Source organism: Tachyglossus aculeatus, chromosome 16, assembly GCF_015852505.1.
Source record: "Tachyglossus aculeatus isolate mTacAcu1 chromosome 16, mTacAcu1.pri, whole genome shotgun sequence".
NCBI classification, from domain to species: domain Eukaryota; kingdom Metazoa; phylum Chordata; class Mammalia; order Monotremata; family Tachyglossidae; genus Tachyglossus; species Tachyglossus aculeatus.
The window spans coordinates 22,039,094-22,062,394 of NC_052081.1; positions in this window are offsets into that span (position 1 = coordinate 22,039,094).

The following is a 23,301-nucleotide window of genomic DNA, read 5'->3' on the forward strand; positions in this document are numbered from 1 at the left end:
GCCAAGGTTGGATAGCGTGTTGAGGAGAAGGGGGTGGTCCACAGTGTCCAAGGCAGCTGAGAAGTCGAGGAAGATTAGGAGAAAGTAGGAGCCATTGGATTTGGCAAGCAGGAGGTTATTGGTGACCTTTGAGAGGGCAGTTTCAGTGGAATGTAGGGGATGGAAGCCAGATTGGAGAGGGTTGAGGAGAGAGTTGGGATGTTGGTGATGGAGAATGGAGAAGAGATAGATTGTCTCTTCTCAGTGATGGGAAAGTTAGGGGAAGGAGAGGGTTTCAGGGGGAGGGTAAAGACTTCTGTTTTGAGGTGTCTGCAGAACATCCAAGTAGAGATTCCCAAAGGCAGAAGGAAATGTGAAAATGCAGAGGAGCGAGGTCAGGACTGGAGAGGTAGATTTGGGAATCATCCATATAGAAATTGTTGATGCTGTGGGAGTGAAGGAGTTTTCCATGGGAGCAGATGTATAAATCTCACAGACAGAGGGTGAGAGGCAGAGGAGGAACCATGTCAGTGAAGCAGAAGTTTGATAAGGTATTCAAGAGAAGGGGGTAGTCCACAGTATTGAAGTCAGCTGAGAAGTCAAGGAGGATTAGAATGGAGTAGTGTCCATTGGTTGTGGTAAGAAGAAGGTCATTGGTGACCTTAGAGAGGGCAATTTACATGGAGTAAAGGAGGCAGAAATCAGATTGAAGGAAATCAAGGAAAGAATTGGAGGACAGGAAGTGGAGGCAATTGGTGTAGACAACTCACTCAAGGAGTTTGGAGAGGAATGGTAGGAGGAAGATGCGGAGATAAATGAAGGGAGCCAAAAGTTCAAGGGAGGTTGTTTTTAGAATAGGGGATACAAGTGCTTGTTTGAAAGCAGTTGGGGAAAAGCCATTGAAAAATGAACTGCCTATGGCAGTCCGAGAGAGAAGGAAGGGGACAGCACTTTGATAAAGATGAGGTAGGAGGCACAAGTGTAGAGGGTAGACTTTGAAAGGAGGTGGGAGATCTCTTCAGATACTGCTGGGAAAGATGGGAGAGTTGAAGAAGGAATAGGAGGAGGGTGGAACTGGAAAGAATCAATGGAGATTTTAAGGAGATCATGACTGATGGTTTTCATATTACCAATAAAATAAATGGCCAGGCTATTAGGGGCAAGAGATGTGGGGTTCTGGGAACAGGGGGTTTGAAGAGCAAATTAAACATTTGAAATGGCTGTCGCAGAAAATATGCATTTAAGATGGATGAAGTTACTCTGATGTCTGAATTTCCCGTAGGAATGCTCCATAGCTTGAGTACACGATTGGAGGATGCATGCTGTGGAGGTGATCCAGTGCCGTAGGTTAATAGTATCAGGGAAGCGAAGTAGTTGAGTCCAGTGAAGAGAGTGGTGTTAAAGACATCAATTTGTGACTCAAGAGAAGGTAGTTTGGGTATAGAGATCAAAAGGGACATGATGACTTTAGATAATTGGAGGAGGGGCCAAAAGAGCAGAGATTTATGTGAGGGAACAGGACAGATTTGTGAGGCGTCTGTGTGTGGGGGAGAAGGCAGATGAAGTGGTGGTGATCAGATACAGAAATTTCAGAGTTGGTGAGGGTAGAAGTTGTACAGTGATTAGAGATGATGCCTCCTGACAAGAGATGTTATGTGCTAGAGATGTAACTCTGTAAAAGATGAGGATCACTTGGTTATGGATTAACATAAAAAATGAAAAAGGGATGCTATGTAATGGCCACAAATCAATGGCTCAATCAATGGTATTTATTGAGCACTTACTGTATGCAGAGCACTGCATTAAGCACTTGGGAGTGAACATTCTCTTTAGCTGCGTGCACTGCTCCTACTGTTCCTAGCGTTCACTGATTTATATTGGCAACCCAAAAAGTTAAAAAAAACAAACTTCCCCAGAATCTTCCACTTTCCTTGCTACCTTCCTTTACAAATACAAGATTATCAGGTTGGATACAATCCCTGTTCCACATGGACTGACAATCTATCTCTTCTCCATTTTCCAGATAATTAGTGTTCTAGTAACTAATATTACAGTGTTTTGCACACAGTAAGCACTCAATAAATATGACTGAATGAATGAATTAATTAATTACTAGTAATACAGTATTACCAACCCTGATCGCTCTCCACTGCAATCTCATATTTTCTCCTACCTTCAGGACATCTCTCTTTGCATGTCCCATTGGCACCTCAAACTGAACATGTCCAAAGCAGAACTCCTTATGTTCCGACCTGACTTTCCATCACTATGGACAGCATCATCATCCTTCCTACCTCACAATCAGATAAGCCTGGCATTATCCTAAACTCATCTCTACCACTCAACCCAAATATTCAATCTGTCACCCAATCTTGTTGGTTCAACCTTTACAACATCCCTATAATCCACCTCTCCTCTCCATCTGAAGGCAGTACTCTGCACAGAATAAGCACTCAAATAAAACCATTGATTGATTACCAAGCCCAGTACTAAGGGCTGGGATAGATACTCAGGTCTGGGACAGTCCTGTTCCATATCGGGCTCACAGTCTAAGGGGGAAAGATCTTACTTAACACTCAGCCACCTTCTTCCATAAACTAGCCAATTCCTCGCAGCTCTTGCTCCTCATCATATCAAATGCATATGAACTTGGACCTCACCAGAGACTGCACCATTTCTCACCTCTCTAACCCTGAATTGTCCCTCTCAGATTATAACCTCCCATGCCTCTTTCCTTTGCCTCCATAGAAGACCTGAAAAGCTACACCCACTTCATTTGTCACAAACTATCATTCTCACTACCAAATCTTTCCACACGTAATCAGCCAATCAAAAGTATATATTAAAAAGCTACAACACATTTTACTAAAACCCTTGGGAAAATACAATTTCTGTACAAGACATTATCCATACTCACAAGCACCTTAAAATCTCACAGGGGAGTCACCTACTTTGCAGATCAGAGGAGGAAGTGCTTAAACAGCAAAATATTTGAATTGTTGTACGCAAAGGTGCAAAGAAGGTTAAGAAGGCAAAAGTGCTGCACTGTTGGCTTGAAGAATGTAAACAGAGGAAGAAAAATTCATCAGAGAAAGCTTCTTGGAGGGAGTGGGATTTCAGAAAGGCTTTAAATGAGGAGAGTTGAGGTCTAGCAGATTTGAAGAGGGAGGGAGTTCCAGGCAAGAAGAATAGGGTGAACCAGGGGTTGAGGCAGGAAAGGCAGGGATGAACAGCAACAAAAGGAATGGAGAGTGTGAGGTAGGGTTTAGTAGAAGACAGTGGATAAGTAAGGAAGAATGTACCCTTTAATCACTTTCTATTCACTCCACCTTCAGCCCCACAGCACTGGCTGCATATCTGCAATTTATTTTGATGTCATGAAGCAGTGTGTCCTAGTGAAAAGTATATGAGCCTGGGAGTCAAAGGGCCTGGCTCTGACTCAGACCCAGCTCTGCAACTTGTCTGCTGTGTGACTTTGGGCAAGTCACTTAACTTCTCTGTGCCTCCATTTGCTCACCTGCAAAATGGGGATTCACTCTGTCTTACTTAGACTGTGACCCCCCATCTGGGACCTGATCATCTCGTATCTACCACAGCACTTAGTACAGTGCTTGGCACATGGTAAGCACTTAACAAATACCACAGTTATTAATGGCCATCTCACTGTAGACTGTAAGCTTCTCAAGAGCAGGTAATGTGTCTAATAACTCTGTTATACTGTCGCAAGCACTTAGTACAGTGTTATCTTTATAGTGAGCTCTCAATGAAGAACACCTGTTAGATTGAGGAAGCTGAGGGCATGCCCCTTAAAGCCAATAATCAGGAATTTCAGATTGATCCAGAGAGTAATCAATTGATCAAGAAGTGGAATTTATTCAGTGCTTTCTATAGGGAGAGCACTGTACATAACCCTTGGGAGCAAACAATATACAGAGTGCTGTACTAAGCACTTAAGAGAGTACTATACAATTGAGTTGGTGGACATGATCCCTAACTATCAAAGGTTTTTGAGGCATGGGGAGACATGTGCAGAACAACATTTCTGAAAGGATCTGAGCAGCAGAGCAAAGCCTGCACTGGAAAGGGAAGAAGCTGAAAGAACAGTGAGGAGGTTGATAGAGTAGCTTTGCCAGAACATGCTGAGTGGCTGGCCCAGGGTGGTAGCTGTTTGAATGGAGAGGAAGACAAGGATCTGGGAAATGTCACAAAGGAAAAACAACAGGATCTAGGGGCAGATACAATGTGAAAGCTCCAAGAGAGTTATTGCTACTCTCCTCAAGGATAACAAGAACTGAAAAGCTTTGCCAAGGAAAGAGGACTCTGTGGGTCTCAGTTTCCAGCAACAAACTTTTATTTAGCATCACCAGGGGCTTGTGTGCACATGCCAGGGATTTTTTCCAGTAAATGCTGGGCAAACAAGCTTATCATTATTACTTGGAAAGCAAATCCCTTTTTCCCATGACTTTCCCTCACCCCTTTAACCGAGGCAGGCTAAAATCACTCCATTCTTTCCTGACCCCAAGTCTACCTTCTTTTCAAATGTCATACAGAGTTCATCAAATCTATTTTCTTCTCATTGGGCAGGCTCATATCTACCAGGCATATTGCCCACCTAATAAGCAGATTTAGGATTGAGTAGAGGTCATGCTTAGGGTTTACTATAGCTTATGTTTGGATTTAGGAACTTTCCCTTAGTTGTTTGTTCAGTTCTTGAAGTTGATTTGTACTGGGTTCTTTTTTGTAGGTTCAGGAATATTTTCTTATTTTAGCATCTGTCTCCCGCTATAGACTGTAAGCTCTTTGTGGGCAGGAACTGTATCTACTAACACTAGTAAAAACTACAAAATAAAATAAATTATGTTATTTGTTAAGCATTTGCTATGTGTCAGGCACTGTACTAAGTGCTTAGTACAGTGCTCTGTACATAGTAATCATTCAATAAAAACCATTTAAGCATCTACTGTGTACTGTGCTTAGTACAGTGCTCTATACATAGTAATCACTCAAAAGAAACCATTGCTTGATTGGTTTTCCTGTTGTTATTCAACCTACAAAGAGACCTCACCTCATTTATTCTCATTCTTCTACAACTGCCACCCAGCTTGAACCCACAGACCTCCGGTAATACTCCCACATTTTTTATTATATTTTAGATTCCATGTAAAGGCCATCATATGGAATTTTCTTTCTAGTTCTGGTTTCCTCAAAACTGTGACTCACCGCAATATGATAAGAATCTCCCTACCCCAATCCTTCTAGATAAAATAACCACTTCAACAAACTACACATAATTCCTCCCCCTTCCACACATCCAAATGAAAATGTCCACAACTCACAACCCTGATTATATTCATTTATCAACTGTGATTGTCTATCTTTCTTCTCCCTTTGACTTATTGATAGGTGGCTTCATGTTCAGAAAACTTAACCCCATATATGTCTCAGTTTTTACCCTCTGGACATTTTACCTGGGGAATTTCTAAAAAAGATGCCTGGAACTCTCATTGAAATTGCAGTGCTTCTTCATGATATTTATATAACCAGGATTTCTTTCTTTGTCAGAGGCCCCAAACAAAAATGTTGGTGTATGACAGTTGAGTAGCAAGTATGTGGATGGTTTCATTCCCACTAGCTCTTATCAGGATAACATTGTTTATCTTAATGGTCTCTAAGTATTATCAGCCCATCCTCAGGTATCATGGGCCTTCTAATAACCCAGTCTGTCCCAGGAGACACCCATCCTTTAGCTACTTCCTACCAACAGTGGGGCAAAATCGAGCTCTCTTTTGGAGTGCATCTGATTGGTAAGAACAGTATCCAGTGAACTTTGTTGTCAATGTGTCACTCATACCTCTCCCAAAGGGGAACGAAACATTTTCCCTCTTGTAGCCACATCCCACTCCTAACACTGGGACAATCACCCTTTTAGTATTTCCACATGGTGCCTGAGTAAGAATCCAACATGCTCTAGAATCCTAATCTCCTCCCTCCAGCACACTCCACCATTCTGTACTTGGAATGATAGGTAATTCATTACACCTAACAATGCTGACCAAAATATGGGGCCACTGCTCTTCATATACCTCCTATTGGGTGAAAAGGATCCTTTGGACATACAGGCATTTTTCATCACAGCTCATTTTCTTTCCCTCACACCAGCCTCCTCAATCTTGATTTTGCCCTTTGGATCAACTGTGCCCTTCTGTCTGCCAGGCTTTTACCCTACTGTTCACTCCATTCAGCCTTTGACATTTTAATTTTCCATTTCCACTAACCTTGGTTCTTTCCACCCCATGTTTCTGAAGAGGGCTGCCCACTGTGCCTGACTGAGTGTCCCTAAGATGGTCTCTAACCATCTATTCAAATCCTGTTGAGTTCAGAAATGCATAGTTATTGGCAGGGGTGATAGTAAAAATTGACTGGGGTCAGGGGTGGGACAGAAATATTTCAACCTGTGGAAGCAGTAGCAGGGGCTGCAAGAGCTGATCCAGCTCACCCAGAAATCTGGTGAGGATGAGGGGAATTCACCGCAGGTTTACAGGCTCAGTCTGAACCATGTCCTGCCAGCCAAAGAAACTGGAGCAGCATGAGTGGGAGGCAACTTCTGCCTCTCCAAAGGGTGCCCACCCCCAGCCCTGAGCCATACCAGCTCACTTAAGGAACAGGGCAGTGCTGTGGTAGCTGACTGGCTGCCTGAAACCCTGAAAGAGTTGGGACCCTGCAACGTAGCCTCAGGTGGTACTGGTGTTGTGTCAGGACCAAGTCCACTCTGCATTGTGGTACACACATAGATGAGGGGCAGCCCCCCACCCCACCCCCCCCATGCTGTTATGAAGCCCCCAGATCAGGCAGGGAGCTTGGGACAGAAAAGAAATGGGGAGATGCTTTGAAATAATTAAAACTGGAATGGGACTCCCAACAATTATTCATTTCCTGCTGATGAAACTGTCCCATTTGCCCACAGAGAGTACGGATCTCTCGACACCCTCCAATTTTCCATGTACCATTTGATCTCCATACCCAACCTATCTTCTCTTGAGGCACAAATCAATGTGCTCAACTCCCCTCTCCACTGAACTAAACTCTCTTGTTGCCCTGTCCCTCAGTCAGTCTCATTTCACCAACCCACAGGCCTCGATCAACTCCACAGTATGCTTCCCCCGCTGTTGTGCATTGAGCTGCAGAGCAGAACTGGCAGAAATCTAGACACCAGGCTGGCCTGATGCACTGAAAGGTCATCCTTACCTGCTTTATTTCTGTCCTCTCGTCTGCCCAGCAACAATATTTCTCTATTCCTTATTGACTCCTGCGCTCCTTGACCATGCCAGTTATTTTGGATTTTTAACTCCTACCTCAAAAACCCTGCCCCCCAACTTCCCCATCTCTTACCCCTAAAGACCTCACCACCTATTTCATTGATAAAATTGAAACTATCAGCCATGATCTCCCCAAAACCATCCTGTACCTCTCCAGTCTGATGCTCTTCCTATTCCTTTGACTCTCCCATCCTTCTAAAGCAGTCTTTCATGAGATTGGCCTCCTCTTAAAAACTATCCCCTCCACCTGACCTTCTGACCCAACCAGCCCCTCACTCCTTAATAGAACACTTGCCCCCGCTTCTTCTTTTCCTGAATGCCACCTCCAATCATTCATTCTCGCTTATTCCCCATGCTTTCAAAAATATCCATGTACCCCCACCCTAAAATACTCTCTCTTGATCCCACATCTCCCTCCAGTTTTTGCCCCATCTCCACTGGACCATTCCTATTCAAATTCTTTGACCACATTTTCTACACATATTGTCTTCACTTCCTTTCCTCCAAATCTCTCAATCCCCTGCAATCTGGTTTTGATCCCTCTGCCCCACGGAAGCTGCCCTCTCTACATTCACCAGTGACTTCCTTCTTGCCAAATCAAATGGCTACTACCCAATCCTAATCCTCCTTAAAGTTTCTGCTCCTTTGATATTATGGACCCCCCACTTCTCCTGGAAACATTATCCAATTGGCTTCACTGGCACTATCCTCTTCTGGTTCTCCTCCTATCTCTCTGACCACAACTTCTCAATCTCTTTTACAGGTTCTTTCTCTGACTCTCCCCTCCTAACTGTGGGCATCTCTCAAGGCTCAGTTCTATGGCCCCTTCTATTCTCCATCTATACCCCAACTCCCTTAGAGACCTCATTCACTCCCACGGCTTCAACTACCATCTCTATCCAGATGATTCACAAATCTAACTGTAAAGCTATTTTTTTTCCTGTTCATCTCACAAGAGTTTTGGAGCAAGATGGGCAGTCATAACTAACCATCTGTTTCCTCTGTTAGAGTGTGCACTCTTTGTGGGCAGGAACTATATCAATTCATGATTCTATATTTCCCAAGTCCCTGAAACAGTCCACTGCTCCAAGTGAATGCTCAATAAATACTACTTCTATGATTATCACTACTGCTATTACTCTATTTTCCTTAAGTACTGGAGTGGCAATCAGAAAATAGATACCACCAAAATGGTGGCTAAGCTACAGGCTGGAATTCTGCTCAATAGGTTCTAGGCTTCCTCATTCTTCCTCACCCCTGCCTAGCTCTCCAACCACAGTGGGCTTTTCTTACCCTCCTCCTAGGCAGAAATAGGTTTTTCCATTCACCTCAGATAGTGGCCCCTTCCACATTGAAGCAAGGCAGAAAAAGTGGGTCTGATTCTGTCTTTGTCCCCCATCTTCCATATGGGAGTTGGCAGGACTCTCTCATCTGTGGCCACTGGTTCTTTTTTCCATCCCTGGTCCTCAAGGTCACTTGGCCTTTTCCATCAGTGGTGCCCTGGAGCTCTCTTTCCACACATCCAGAAGCCCTGTCCAGATCTCAGGATCTGTACCACAAGAAGTCTTGCCCCAAGAGCACTTACCGACTTACAGTACACAGTCAGGCCCAATGTCCACGTTGGCTTTGCCAGTCCCTTCTAATGCATCTTCCTTATGGAGAAAACTTACTGAATGCTGAGTTTTACTGCTGTTGAGGAATTTGGCTCAGAGTGGAGCAGTGTGTTGGCAATGGTCTTATTTTGCCCTCAGACTCACAGCTGCTTTTTATTTCCTTAATGTCCTTGCTTAGTGACTATAAAATAATGATGTGCCAGTGTCTTTGCAGAAAGCATTCATGCGTTTGTCTATATTTAACTTTCATGCAAAATAAATGGACAGCAGGTAGCACCAGGTAGCACCATTCCAAGAAAATAAAAATTTAGAAGACTGAAAAATACAGGTTTAGTCACTCCTTTCATTTTTTTCTTTTCAAAAGGTCAGAGAACAAACAGTCTTAACTAAGGGATCACAGAAAGTGACTCAAGGTTTGCTTACACAATTCTGTGCTTCCCTCTGGAAACTATAAAGCTTCAGTTTCAGGAAAAAATCATTTTTCACCACTGAATTTTGATGGGCCTGGCTGTTCAATGTGGAAAAATTCCTCAGTCTGAGGGCTTCATTACTAACCAAAATAATCAATCAATTAATAATATTTATTGAGGGCTTAATGTGTGCATAACACTGTTCTAAGTGCATGGGAGAGTACAATATAACAGAGTTGGTAGACATGTTCCCTGCTGACAGAAAGCTTATAGCCTGGAGGGGAGACAGACATTAATATAAATAAATTAAGGATATGTACATTAAGTGCTGTGGGGCTGAAGGAGTGGTGAATAAAGGGTGCAAATCCAAAGGCAAGGGTGACACGGAAGGGAGTGGGAGAAGAGGAAATGAGGGCTTAGTAAGAGAAGGCCTCTTAGAGCAGATGTGCTTTTAATTAGGTTTTGAAAGGGGGGAAAGTGATCGTTTGTCAGCTATGATGAGGGAAGATGTTCCATGTCCAAGGCAGGAAGTGGGCTAGAGGTAGGCGGTGATTAATTGAGATAGAAGTACAGTGAGTAAATTGGCATTAGAAGAGTGAAGTGTGTGGGCCGAGTTGTAGTAGGAGTAGCGAGGTGAGGTAGGAGGAGGAAAGGTGCTTTAAAGCTTAGAGTAAGGAGTTTCTGTTTGTTGTGTAGGTGGATGGGCAACCACTGGAGGTAAAGTTTGAACTGACAGGATTTAGTAATAGATTCAATATGTGGGTTGAATGAGAGAGAGAAGTCAAGGATAACACCAAGATTATAGGCTTGATAGACAGGAAGGCTGGTGCTGCTGTCTACAGTGATGGGAAAGTCAGGGGAAGGATAGGGTTTGGATGGGGAGAAAGGGAATCCAATTCATTTTATTTTAATGTCTATCTCCCCCTCTAGACTGTAATCCTCGGGTGGGCAAGGAACATGTATACTAACCTGGTTGCATCGCACTCTCCAAAGCACTTAGTACAGTGCTCTCAACACAGTAAATGCTCGGTAAATGCCATTGATTGATTGATTGATACAACATGCTTCTGCATGTTCAGGACAGAGGATCTGCTCACAGCAGATGGTTGGACCAGGGTCGCCTAGAAAAGTTGGGGAGAAGCTGTAGGCTAGTGAGGGAGTGTGGATTGCTAATAATAATGATGGTATTTGTTAAGCACTTACTGTGTGCCAGGCATTGCAGTAAGCTCTGGGGCTGATACAAGCAAATCGGTTTGGACAAAGTCCTTGTCTTACATGGGACTCACAGTCTCAACCCCCATTTACAGTTGAGGGAACTGAGGCATAGAGAAGTGAAGTGACTCACCCGAGGTCATACAGCAGACAAGTGGCAGAGCAGGCATTAGAACCCATGACCTTCTGACTCCCAGACCTGTGCTCTATCCACTATGCCATGCTGCTTCTTACTGTATTTGTTAGGAGGTACTGGTTGGATTTTAATTTTACTTCTTAGGTACTTAGGAATTTTTTCCCTTTTAAAACACTCTAATATCCTTGTTCAATTATATACCCTCTTTTACCTTCTCTTCTGGTCATCTGATAGATGGTGATGAGCAAAGCCAAACTGGTACAGGCCAGTGACCTCTCCTGGGACAGAGCTCTGCTTGAGGACACTGAGATCTCTCCACTGAGAGGCCACAAACAGATGCAGACCATCGATCATCATCCCGGACAAAGATCTGCCCGAGGACACTGAGATCTACCTGCCAAGAAACCACAAACCAGGGCAGGGCATCAAACACTGCCTACCGTTCACCACCTGTCAGGACTCTGACATTCCATTCCCAAACTGCTGCAACCCAGAAGTGGCTATTTCTTCACCTTCCCCCCTTCCTTGAAGCCTGGCCTGAATCCACAGTGGAGAATATAGAACAAGTATGGCTGTCTGACATGGAGGTTATAACGACCCAGATTTTTACTTCTCAACAGGGCTTCTGGTTTACTCCTAAACTCTCACCTCTTCACTCTCAAGGACCTAAGGACCTGTATACAATTAAACAATTTACTCAGAAAACCACTGGATTAAGCAGTTATTGCAATTGATAATCTCACCTACCACCCTTAAATTTCCCGAAACTCACCATGACCCCCCCTCCAGTCAATCCATCCCTGTTCCTGCTTCCCAGCACACCCGCCTTCCTCCATCCAATCCCTCCCCATTTCCCACCCCATCCCTATTATCCTGTCCCAGCACCGACCATCATCCCTCTCCCCTCCCCACCCCGATGATTTCCAACTCCCGTCCAAACACTCCCCACCTTTCACACTGTCGTCTCCCCCAATCTCTCTTCCTCTAACCACCACCACAACCTCAGCCAAGTGCAGCCTGTGGAAGCCCTTCTCCATCACAGGAAAACTTCCTTTCATCCTAGACCTGTTCCCGACCCAGTCACTGCTCCTTCTCACCATCACTGTAACCTGGCTTTCTCTAGAAGACATGGTCTCCCCTTCTGCTCTCTCTAGAAGAGGCTTCATTTTCCCTCATTCCTCCAGACTCTTTGGGAAAGGGGGAGGGATTGGCTTCCTTGTACCCCGATGCCACTTACGCACCATTCTAACTTTCTCATTCCTCTCTTTCCCTTCCTTTGAAGCCCAAATCATCCACCACTACCACCCACCAGATGCTATTCACAGTAATCTATTACCTGCCAGGCCCCACCTCCGTTTTTTTTAACCATTTTGATCTCTTTGTCACATTCCTTGAGAAGAAGTGTGGCTTAGTGGAAAGAGCACAGACTTGGGAGTCAGAGGTTGTGAGTTCTAATCCCAACTCCACCATGTGTCAGCTGTCTGATTAACTTCTCTGGGTCTCAGTTACCTCATCTGTAAAATGGGGATTAAGACTATAGGAAAAACTGATTACCTTGCATCTACCCCAGAGTTTAGAACAGTGCTTGGCACATAGTAAGCACTTAACAGCGTGGCTCAGTGGAAAGAGCCCGAGTTTAGGAGTCAGAGGTCATGGGTTCAAATCCTGGCTCCACCAATTGTCAGCTATATGACTGGGCAAGTCACTTAACTTCTCTGTGCCTCAGTTACCTCATCTGTAAAATGGGGATTAAGACTGTGAGCCCCCCGTGGGACAACCTGATCACCTTGTAACCTCCCCAGTGCTTAGAACAGTGCTTTGCACATAGTAAATGCTTAATAAGTGATATCATTATTATTATTATCACTATTAATAAATACAATTAAATGAATTAATGAATGGGAGGCTAGTCACATTGGGAAACAAATTACTTGAGAAATTCAATTCAATAAAACATTTTGATTGCATAACCTTATTTCTACCCAAGCACTTAGCTCAAAATAAGCATTTTACAAATGTCATAATTATTTTGCATTTCTTATCATTATAATAATAAGGAGAAAAGCAGCTGTTGTCCATCACTTCTCCACTCCCAGAAGGACTATATCTGGTCATAACAGCCAGAACCTGCCCAATGCTATAAAAATTACAGGGGATTATGGGATGGGGTTTCTCCCCAGCAATTGTGGGAAGAGAGGGAGACAAGAGACACCATAGCTTCAGAGGACTTTGTGTGACAGGTTTTCTCTCCAGTGATGGAGGTAACCACTATCTAAGAGCTACTATTCTTTCAACACAGGTATACTGGATGGGATATGAGAGAAGAATGAATCTACATTCTCAACCCTGATTTCTCTCCCTCTCTGCAGTCCCATATTTCTTCCTGCCTTCAAGACATTCCTACTTGGATGTCCTCCTGCAACCTCAAACTTAACATGTCTAAAACAGAACTTCTTATCTTCCCACCCAAACCTGTCCTTCCCATGACTTTCCCATTACTGTAGATGGCACCACCAGCCTTCCTGTCTCACAAGCCCATAACCTTGGCATTATCCTTGACTTTTCTCTCTCATTCAACCCACATATTCAATGTATCACTAAATCGTATTGGTTCGACATTCACAACACTGCTAAAATCTGCTCCTTCCTCTCCACCCAAACTGCAGCCGTGTTAATCCAAGCAGTTATCATATTTCACCTTGATTACTACATCAGCCTCCATATAAGCCTTCTTGCTGACCTCCCAGCCCTTCTGTCTCTCCCTACTCCAGTCCATACTTTACTCTGCTGCCTGGATTATTTTTCTACTAAAATGTTCAGGTTGTGTTTCCCCTCTCCTCAGGAACCTCCAGTAGTTGGCCATCCACCTCCACATCAAACCGAAACTCCTCACCATTTGCTTTAAAGCACTCAATAACCTTGCCCGCCCTTACCTCACCTCAATACTCTCCTCTACAACCCAATCTGCACACTTCTCTCCACTAATGCTAACCTTCTCACTGTACCGCAATCTCATTTATCTTGTGGCCAAACTCCAGCTCATGCCCTGTCTCTGGCCTGGAATGCCCTCCCTCCTCAAATCCAACAATTTCTCTCCACTCACTTAAAAACCTTACTGAAGGCACATTTCCTCTAAGAAGCCTTCCCCAAACCCTTCTTTCCTCTTCTTCCTCTCCTTTCTGTGTCACCCTAACTTGCTCCCTTCATTCATCCCCTCTTGCAGCCTCACAGTACTTATGTGCATATCTGTAATTTATTTGTGTACATTAATGCCTGTCTCCCCCTCTATACTGTAAACTCATTGTGGGCAGTGAATATGTATGTTACACTGTTATATTGTTCTCTCCCAAGCATTTAGTACAGGGCACTGCATACAGTGAGTGCTCAATAAATATGATAGACTGACTGGATGAATGACTGCAGGAAATTTAAACAACTGCTGTATAGTAAGCCGAAACTGGGAAACTGAAACCATGGACATAGTAAATGTTTTAAGGACAGGGAAAAACAAAACAATCGGACAGATACTAATTGCAGCAATCAGGCAGACATTTATTTTTAGACAGTTGTTATTCACAGTAGACAAGTTGTCAACTTTAATCACACTACAGTAGGCAAAATTTGGTGCATTTGATCTAGTGCGGCAGAATTCCAAGGACCTAACCATGAAAAGGAGCATATTAGTTGTGGTTGGCCATTTATAATCCAGACTTAATGCTGTCCAGTGCTGACACAGGGGAAAATCTGACTATCCAATTGAAAATTAGACATACCAGACGACTGGCTCTGGCTCTCCACTGCCCTACCTTCCACCACCCCATCGAAACAGAGTAAAGTCACCACAGCGTGCCTTCAGCATCCCCCACATGAGACAGCCAGCCTTGCTGCTTCCCTGGGGCACTGACCCTCCTCTGTTCCACCAAAAAGATTCCATCTTGCTCTGCCTTTCTCCTCCCTGGTGGGAAAGAGAAAAACGCCCACAGCTGAGGCCTACAGTATTGGCCTGGGTTCTAATCCAGGATCCACTACTAGTATGCTGTGTGACGTTGGGCAAGTCACTTAACTTACCTGTGCCTCAGTTATCTCATCTGTAAAATGAGGATTGAGACTGTGAGCCCCATGTGGGAAATAGACGGTGTCCAAATTTGTATCTACCCTAGCACTTAGTACAGTGCCTGGCACATAGTAAGCACTTAACAAATTTCATTAAGCCCACTGTTGGGTAGGGACTGTCTCTATATGTTGCCAACTTGTACTTCCCAAGCTCTTAGTACAGTGCTCTGCACACAGTAAGCGCTCAATAAATATGATTGAATGAATGAATAAATGAATTAAAAAAAACCAGGAAGGCTGGAGGCTGTGGGTGTGCCTGGACTCTGAACCCTGAGAAACCTGAAATTCTGCTTCTCGAACTACAGTAACCTACTGATTTTGTTTTTATTTTGTGTGTTTTTCTGTGTAGTGTATTACTATTTCTTGATGTGTCTGTCTCTAGTCTTTTCTCCCCACTTCCACTATGAGTTTGAGTGCCCCACGAGGAAGAGGGATCATGTCTAAGTCCTATTTGGGTATTCTCTCCCAATACTAGTACAGTACTCTGCACACAGTATAAGCTTAATAAATACTAATACTACTACGACTACTATGACCTCTGTGACAACTACTACTACTACTATCCATCCTATTGTTCAGTGGCACATGGATGTACGGAGAGGTATAAGTCTGCATCAAGAAGAACAGTGAAAAATTGAAAGGCAAAATATGATGTGATTGCATTCTCTAGACTGTAAGATCATTGTGGGCAGGGAAGGTTACATTGTAACCTTGTTACATTGGTACATTGTACTCATACTGGAGAAGCAGCGTGGCTCAGTGGATAGAGCAAGGGTCTGGAAATCAGAAGGTTGAGGGTTATAATCTCAGCTCTTCCATTTGTCTGCTGTGTGAACTTGGGCAAGTCACTTCACTTCTCTGGGCCTCAGTTACCTCATCTGCAAAATGGAGATTAAGAGTGTAAGCTCTTAGAGAAGCAGCGTGGCTCAGTGGAAAGAGCATGGGCTTTGGAGTCTGAGGTCATGGGTTCAAATTCCGGCTCTGCCAATTGTCAGCTGGGTGACTTTGGGCAAGACACTTAACTTCTCTGTGCCCCAGTTACCTCATCTGTAAAATGGGGATTAAGACTGTGAGCTCCCCGTTGGACAGCCTGATCACCTGGTAACCTCCCCAGCACTTAGAACAGTGCTTTGCACATAGTAAGCACTTAATAAATACCATCATTATTATTATTATTATGTGGCACAGGGACTGTGTACAACCTGACTACTTTGTATCTACCCCAGTGTTTAGAACAATGATTGGCACATAATAAGCACTAAAAAAGGACCATAATTATTATTAATATTATTACTTTCCTGGGCACTTAGTACAGGACCCTGTACAAAGTAAGTGTTCAGTAAATATGACTGACTGATTGAATTAAGTGTCCTCCTAAATTCAAGCTCTAGAGAGCTACCTGACATAGAAACAGAACTAGGATAACTCTTAAAACAGAGTTTTGTTTTTTTTTAATGCTATCCAAAGCTGAAGAAATGGTAATGGAGCCAGGCACTCCAAGTAACAAAGTGGCAGCATAGCAAGGGACAATCTTAACATTCATTCATTCATTAAATTGTGTTTATTGAGAACTTCCTGTGTGCAGAGCACTGTACTAAGCACTTGGGAAAATACAATACAATAAAAAAGAGAGACAGTCCCTGTCTACAACAAGCTCACAGTCTAGAGGAAGGGGGAGATGGACATCAATACAAGTAAACAGACATCAACACAAATAAATAAAATTACAGATATATACATAAGTGCTGTGGGGTGAGAAGAGGGGGGCCAAGCAAAGGAAGAGAGTCAGGGTGATGCAGAAGGGAGTGAGAGATGAGGAAAAGTGAGAAAAGTTAGTATGGGAAGGCCATTTGGAGATGTGTCTTCTGTAAGGCTTTGAAGGATGGAAAATGTAATTGTCTGGCAGATTTCAGGAGACAGGGCATTCCAGACCACAGGTAAGACATGGGCCAGGGGGCGGTGGTGAGACAGGTGAGATAGAGGCACAGTGAGAAGATTAGCACCAGAGGAGCAAAATGTGTGGACTGGGTTACAGAAAGAGAGAGAAGGGAGGTGAGGTAGGAAGAGGTAAGGTGATGGAGAGCTTCAAAGTCAATGGTGAGGAGTTTTTGTTCAATACAGAAGTGGATAGGCAACCACTGGAGATTTTTGATGAGGGGAGTGACATGCCCTGAATGTTTCCTTAGAAAGATAATCCAAACAGCGGAATGAAGTATGGACTGGAGTGCAGCGAGGCGGGAGGTTGAGAGGTCAGTAAAGAGGCTGTTGCAGTAATCTAGGTGGGATAGGATGAGTGATTGTACTAACACGTTGGTGGTTTGGATAGAGAAGAAAGGGCAGATCTTAGAGATGTGAAGGTGAGAATGACAGGAGTTGGTGACAGATTGGATATGTGGGTTGAATGAGAGAGCGGAGTCAAGGATGACACCAAGGTTATGGGCTTGTGAGACGGGAAGGATGGCCGTGTCATCTACAGTGGCGGACAGTTCAGGAGAGGACAGGTTTTGGGAAGGAAAATAAGGAGCTCTGTTTTGGACTTGTTAAGTTTGAGATGATGGGAGGACATTCAAGTAGAGATGTCTTGAAGGCAGGAGGAGATGCGAGGCTGGAATAGGGGGAGAGAGATCAGGGGAGGAGATGTAGATTTGGGTGTCATCTGTAAAGAGATGGTAGTTGAAGCCTTGGGACAGAATGAATTCTCCAAGAGAATTAGTGTAGATGGAGAATAGAAGGGGTCCAAGAACTGAACCTTGAGGGAACCCCACAGTTAGGGGATGTAGGGAGAGGAGAAGCCCATGGAGGAAACTGAGAATGAATGGACGGAGACATAGAGGTGAACCAGGAGAGGACACTGTCAGTGAAGCCAAGATTGGATAATGTAACCAGAAGGGGATGGTCTACAGTGTTAAAGGCAGCTGAGAGGTTGAAGGGGATTAGGATGGAGTAGGAGCCAGTGGATTTAGCAAGAAGGAGATCATTGGTGACCTTTAAGAAGGCCATAGGGGAATGCTTATTGGTGCCACATCAGTCTTCTTAGTCATGATCAAAAATATTGATAGAGCTGAGGTAAGGGGATCATTTTTGAATCTCCATAGAAAGATATATATATTATGTATATATTCATTCAAGATGTCTATATCCCTCTGGGATTTGAGGCTAGTAATCAGTTCAATATAGAGAAGTTTTCTAGGGAAGACAAAAGGAAGAGAGGGACAGAAGAAGGGCAGAAGTGATAGGCTCAGCTGGACATTCCCAGGACTATTTTCATCGCTTTGAGAGATTGGAGGGGAAGAATGCCAAGCCACATCAATCAATCAATCATATTTATTGAGCGCTTACTGTGTGCAGAGCACTGTACTAAGCACTTGGGAAGTACAAGTTGGTCCTAACAATGCTCTCACCTGGGTACTCTGCATAACAGGGATTTGAGAATTCCCAGGTCTTCCTGCAAAAGTACCGGCCTGATGAGTAATGCTGCTTATTTTTATGTATATAGAGTGAATCTAGCTCAATAAGAAATTATCTTTGATATTCCATGGAGAACATTTCTAAGAGCTTAGAGTCTTCCCATTAAATATGAATCTTCAGAAATTCCAAAAGCCAATATCTATGGCCACATTTAGTCATTTCATGAATTTTTAAGAAATTGGTGAGAATCACAGCTCTATTATCCTAAATAGGATTAATCTAAAACTGCTTCAGGTTAAGACTGCAAATGGCACCCTAACAATTAAGTCTTAACTGAGGTGTAAACTATAAACTATCTACAGAAATGTGAAGCTCTTCTTTGGTGTTTGGGGACCTGGAATAGTTTCCCAAACCCAAAGCATTTTTTGTTTTTTGGAAAAGAAGATTTCACTTCATAGATAACTTTGTTTATGAATAATTCATATGTTTTCTAAGTATTTTTGAGAAGCAGATTTTCCTTGGAATATATTTCAAAAAAGGAATAATAGATTTTTAAGACATAAAGACAATAAGACATAAAGAGCAGAAAACAAAGACTATTACCTGGCTTTATTTTTAAATGGTATCTATTAAACTCTTACTATGTGCTATGCACTGTACTATTCATCTTTTCCCCAGCTCACTGTCCCTTCTGACTCATCTGTGCACTTGGATCTGTGATCTTTGGAGATTTGATATTCAACTCCCCCACCCTCTCCAATAGGAATTCCCGTGTAAGCAGCCCACACTCAGTACATGGACTGCTCAGTGCCTGGACTGGCAGTCATGTGCTGAGCCGTCCCAGGAGGACATGGCATTAAAGTTTTTTGACTTGGAGTGAACCATGGTCTCTGTGTTCTCTATGCTACACCTCACGGAGCACAAGGCACCACCAGTGCAGGGGTACTGCCACTTTAACTATTAGTTAGTGAGTAATAAGTATTACTCAAATTATTAATTTATTTTACTATTACTCTATTTATTTATTTATTTATTTTACTTGTACCTATCTATTCTATTTATTTTATTTTGTTAGTATGTTTGGTTTTGTTCTTTGTCTCCCCCTTCTAGACTGTGAGCCCATTTCTGGGTAGGGACTGTCTCTATATGTTGCCAGCTTGTACTTCCCAAGCACTTAGTACAGTGCTCTGCACACAGTAAGTGCTCAATAAATATGATTGATTGATTGATTGATTTAAAAAGGCGGTGAGCCATCATCAGTCCAGGGGTTCTGTCACCATCACCAGGCTGTGAGCCACCACAATACATGATATTGTATCATGGTCACCACCAGTCCAGGGGATCTGTCATCCTCACCAGGTTCTGTTCTACCACCAGTCCAGGGGTTATGTCACCCTCACCAGGCTGTGGGCCCCCGCCAAAAGTGTTCTGTCATATTTACCATATTATAAGTCACTACCAGGCCACATGTTCTGTCATTTTCAATGGGCTGTGGGCCATCTCCAGTCTAGGGATTCTGTCACCCTCACCATGCTCTGGACCACCACCAGTCCAGAGTTCTTTCACCTTCATCAGCGTTGCAGGGAAGCAGCATGGCTTAGTGAAAAGAGCATGGGCTTGGGAGGAAGAAGACATGGGTTCTAATCCTGACTCCATCACTTGTTTGCTGTGTGATTTTGGGCAAGCCACTCAACTTCTCTGTGCCTTAGTTACCACATCTGTAAAATGGGGATTAAGACTGTGAGCCCCATATGGAACAACCTGATTACCTTTCATCTACCCCAGAGCTTAGAGCAGTGCTTGGTACTTAGTAAGCACTTAACAAATACCATAATTACTATTGTTGTTATTATTATTATTATTATCAGGCCATGGGCCACCACCATTCCATGGGTTCTCTCACCTTCACCATGCTATGAGGCACCACGAGTCCAGCAAGAGGCTGTAGGCCACCACCAGTCCAGGGTTTCTGTCACCCTCACCAGGTTGTAAGGCACCACAAGTCCAGGATTTCTAACACCTCCACCAGGCTATGGGCCACCTACCACCAATGTAGGGGTTTTTTTACCCTTACCAGGCTCTTCGCCACCACTACCAGACCAGGTTTTTCCCCTGCCTGTAATTTGGGGTTGAGCCCTGGAGCATCACACAGAGCCCCAGCTTCCATCTCAGGACTGAACCCCACCCCGGCACCTCAGCTTGAGAGCCAGGTCCCATGGTAACAGTGGGCCTGATGATGGATCCCACTAAACCCTGTGAGCAGGAGGAAGACAGGGAGGGGCAGGCTTAGGCCCTGGTGATGCTAGCGAATGGTGAGTTGCAGAGGATTTGCACTGATAGGAACACTCAGGGAGGGACTGGGGATGACACATATACAGCTACAGAGGTCAAGCAGGAGTAGGCTTTTCCTCTACTGCCAGGGACTTCAGACATCCTGCTCAGTAGCCAATGATGAGCCAGAGAAGAAGACTTTCTGCCCAGCAGCCAATGGCAAGCCATAAAGGTTTCAAACAGGCAGGAACTTCTTAGGGAAGAATTTTCCAGTTTCCTTGAGTGAATTTTTGGCTGGTTTGCCAATATTCAGAAGATATTTAAATTTTAATATTGTATTTTTATTATTAATAATAATAATGGCATTTATTTAGTGCTTACTATGTACAAAGCACTGTTCTAAGTGCTGGGGAGGTTACAAGGTGATCAGGGTGTCCCACGGGGGGCTCACAGTCTTAATCCTCACTTTACAGATGAGGGAACTGAGGCACAGAGAAGTTAAGTGACTTGCCCAAAGTCACACAGCTGACAATTGGCAGAGCCAGGATTTGAACCCATGGCCTCTGACTCCAAAGCCTGTGCTCTTTCCACTGAACAATGCTGTTTAACTTGAGTCTCAAAAATAATTTGTCCTAAAATCCAAGAATGTCTGTCAGTCAATCATATTTATTGAGTGCTTACTGTGTGCAGAGTACTGTACTAAGTGTTTGGGAGAGTACAATATAACAGAGGTGGTAGGTACATTCCCTACCCACAGTGAGCTTACAGTCAAGAGGGGGAGATGGACATTAATCTTATAAATTACAGTAATGTACAGAAGTGCTGTGGAACTGGGAAGGGGGGCACTGAATAAAGGGAGCAATAAGGGCAGTGCAGAAGGGAGTGGGAGAAAAGGAAGTGAACATTTAGTCAGGGAAGGCTTCTTGGAGATGTGCCTTCGTAAGGCTCTGAAGGTGGGGAAAGTAAGTGTCTGTTCCAGGCCAGAGGCAGGATGTGAGTGAGATAGATATGATCAAGATGAGTAGGTTTTTTATGGCATTTATTAATCAATCAATCAATCAATCAATCAATCGTATTTATTGAGCGCTTACTATGTGCAGAGCACTGTACTAAGCGCTTGGGAAGTACAAATTGGCATCACATAGAGACAGTCCCTACCCAACAGTGGGCTCACAGTCTAAAAGGGGGAGACAGAGAACAGAACCAAACATACCAACAAAATAAAATAAGTAGGATAGAAATGTACAGGTAAAATAAATAAATAAATAAATAAATAGAGTAATAAATATGTACAACCATATATACATATATACAGGTGCTGTGGGGAAGGGAAGGAGGTAAGACGGGGGGATGGAGAGGGGGACGAGGGGGAGAGGAAAGAAGGGGCTCAATCTGGGAAGGCCTCCTGGAGGAGGTGAGCTCTCAGCAGGGCCTTGAAGGGAGGAAGAGAGCTAGCTTGGCGGATGGGCAGAGGGAGGGCATTCCAGGCCCGGAGGATGACGTGGGCCGGGGGTTGATGGCGGGACAGGCGAGAGCGAGGTACAGTGAGGAGATTAGCGGTGGAGGAGCGGAGGGTGCGGGCTGGGCAGTAGAAGGAGAGAAGGGAGGTGAGGTAGGAGGGGGCGAGGTGATGGAGAGCCTTGAAGCCCAGGGTGAGGAGTTTCTGCCTGATGCGCAGATTGATCGGTAGCCATTGGAGGTTTTTGAGGAGGGGAGTAATATGTCCAGAGCATTTCTGGACAAAGATAATCCGGGCAGCAGCATGAAGTATGGATTGAAGTGGAGAGAGACACGAGGATGGGAGATCAGAGAGAAGGCTAGTGCAGTAGTCCAGACGGGATAGGATGAGAGCTTGAATTAGCAGGGTAGCGGTTTGGATGGAGAGGAAAGGGCGGATCTTGGCAATGTTGCGGAGCTCAGACCGGCAGGTTTTGGTGACGGCTTGGATGTGAGGGGTGAATGAGAGAGCGGAGTCGAGGATGACACCAAGGTTGCGGGCTTGTGAGACGGGAAGGATGGTAGTGCCGTCAACAGAGATGGGAAAGTCAGGGAGAGGACAAGGTTTGGGAGGGAAGACAAAGAGCTCAGTCTTCGACATGTTGAGCTTTAGGTGGCGGGCGGACATCCAGATGGAGATGTCCTGAAGGCAGGAGGAGATGCGAGCCTGGAGGGAGGGGGAGAGAGCAGGGGCAGAGATGTAGATCTGGGTGTCATCAGCGTAGAGATGATAGTTGAAGCCGTGGGAGCGAATGAGGTCACCAAGGGAGTGAGTGTATATTGAGAACAGAAGGGGACCAAGCACTGAACCTTGGGGAACCCCCACAGTAAGAGGATGGGAGGGGGAGGAGGAGCCTGCAAAAGAGACTGAGAAAGAACGACCGGAGAGATAAGAGGAGAACCAGGAGAGGACGGAGTCTGTGAAGCCAAGGTCAGATAACGTGTTGAGGAGAAGGGGGTGGTCCACAGTGTCAAAGGCAGCTGAGAGGTCGAGGAGGATTAGGACAGAGTATGAGCCGTTGGATTTGGCAAGCAGGAGGTCATTGGTGACCTTTGAGAGCGCAGTTTCCGTGGAATGAAGGGGACGGAAGCCAGACTGGAGGGGGTCGAGGAGAGAGTTGTTGTTGAGGAATTCTAGGCAGCGCGTGTAGACAACTCGTTCAAGGAGTTTGGAAAGGAATGGTAGGAGGGATATGGGACGATAACTAGAAGGTGAGGTGGGGTCAAGAGAGGGTTTTTTTAGGATGGGAGAGACATGGGCATGTTTGAAGGCAGAGGGGAAGGAACCAGTGGAGAGTGAGCGGTTGAAGATGGAAGTTAAGGAGGGGAGAAGGGATGGAGCGAGA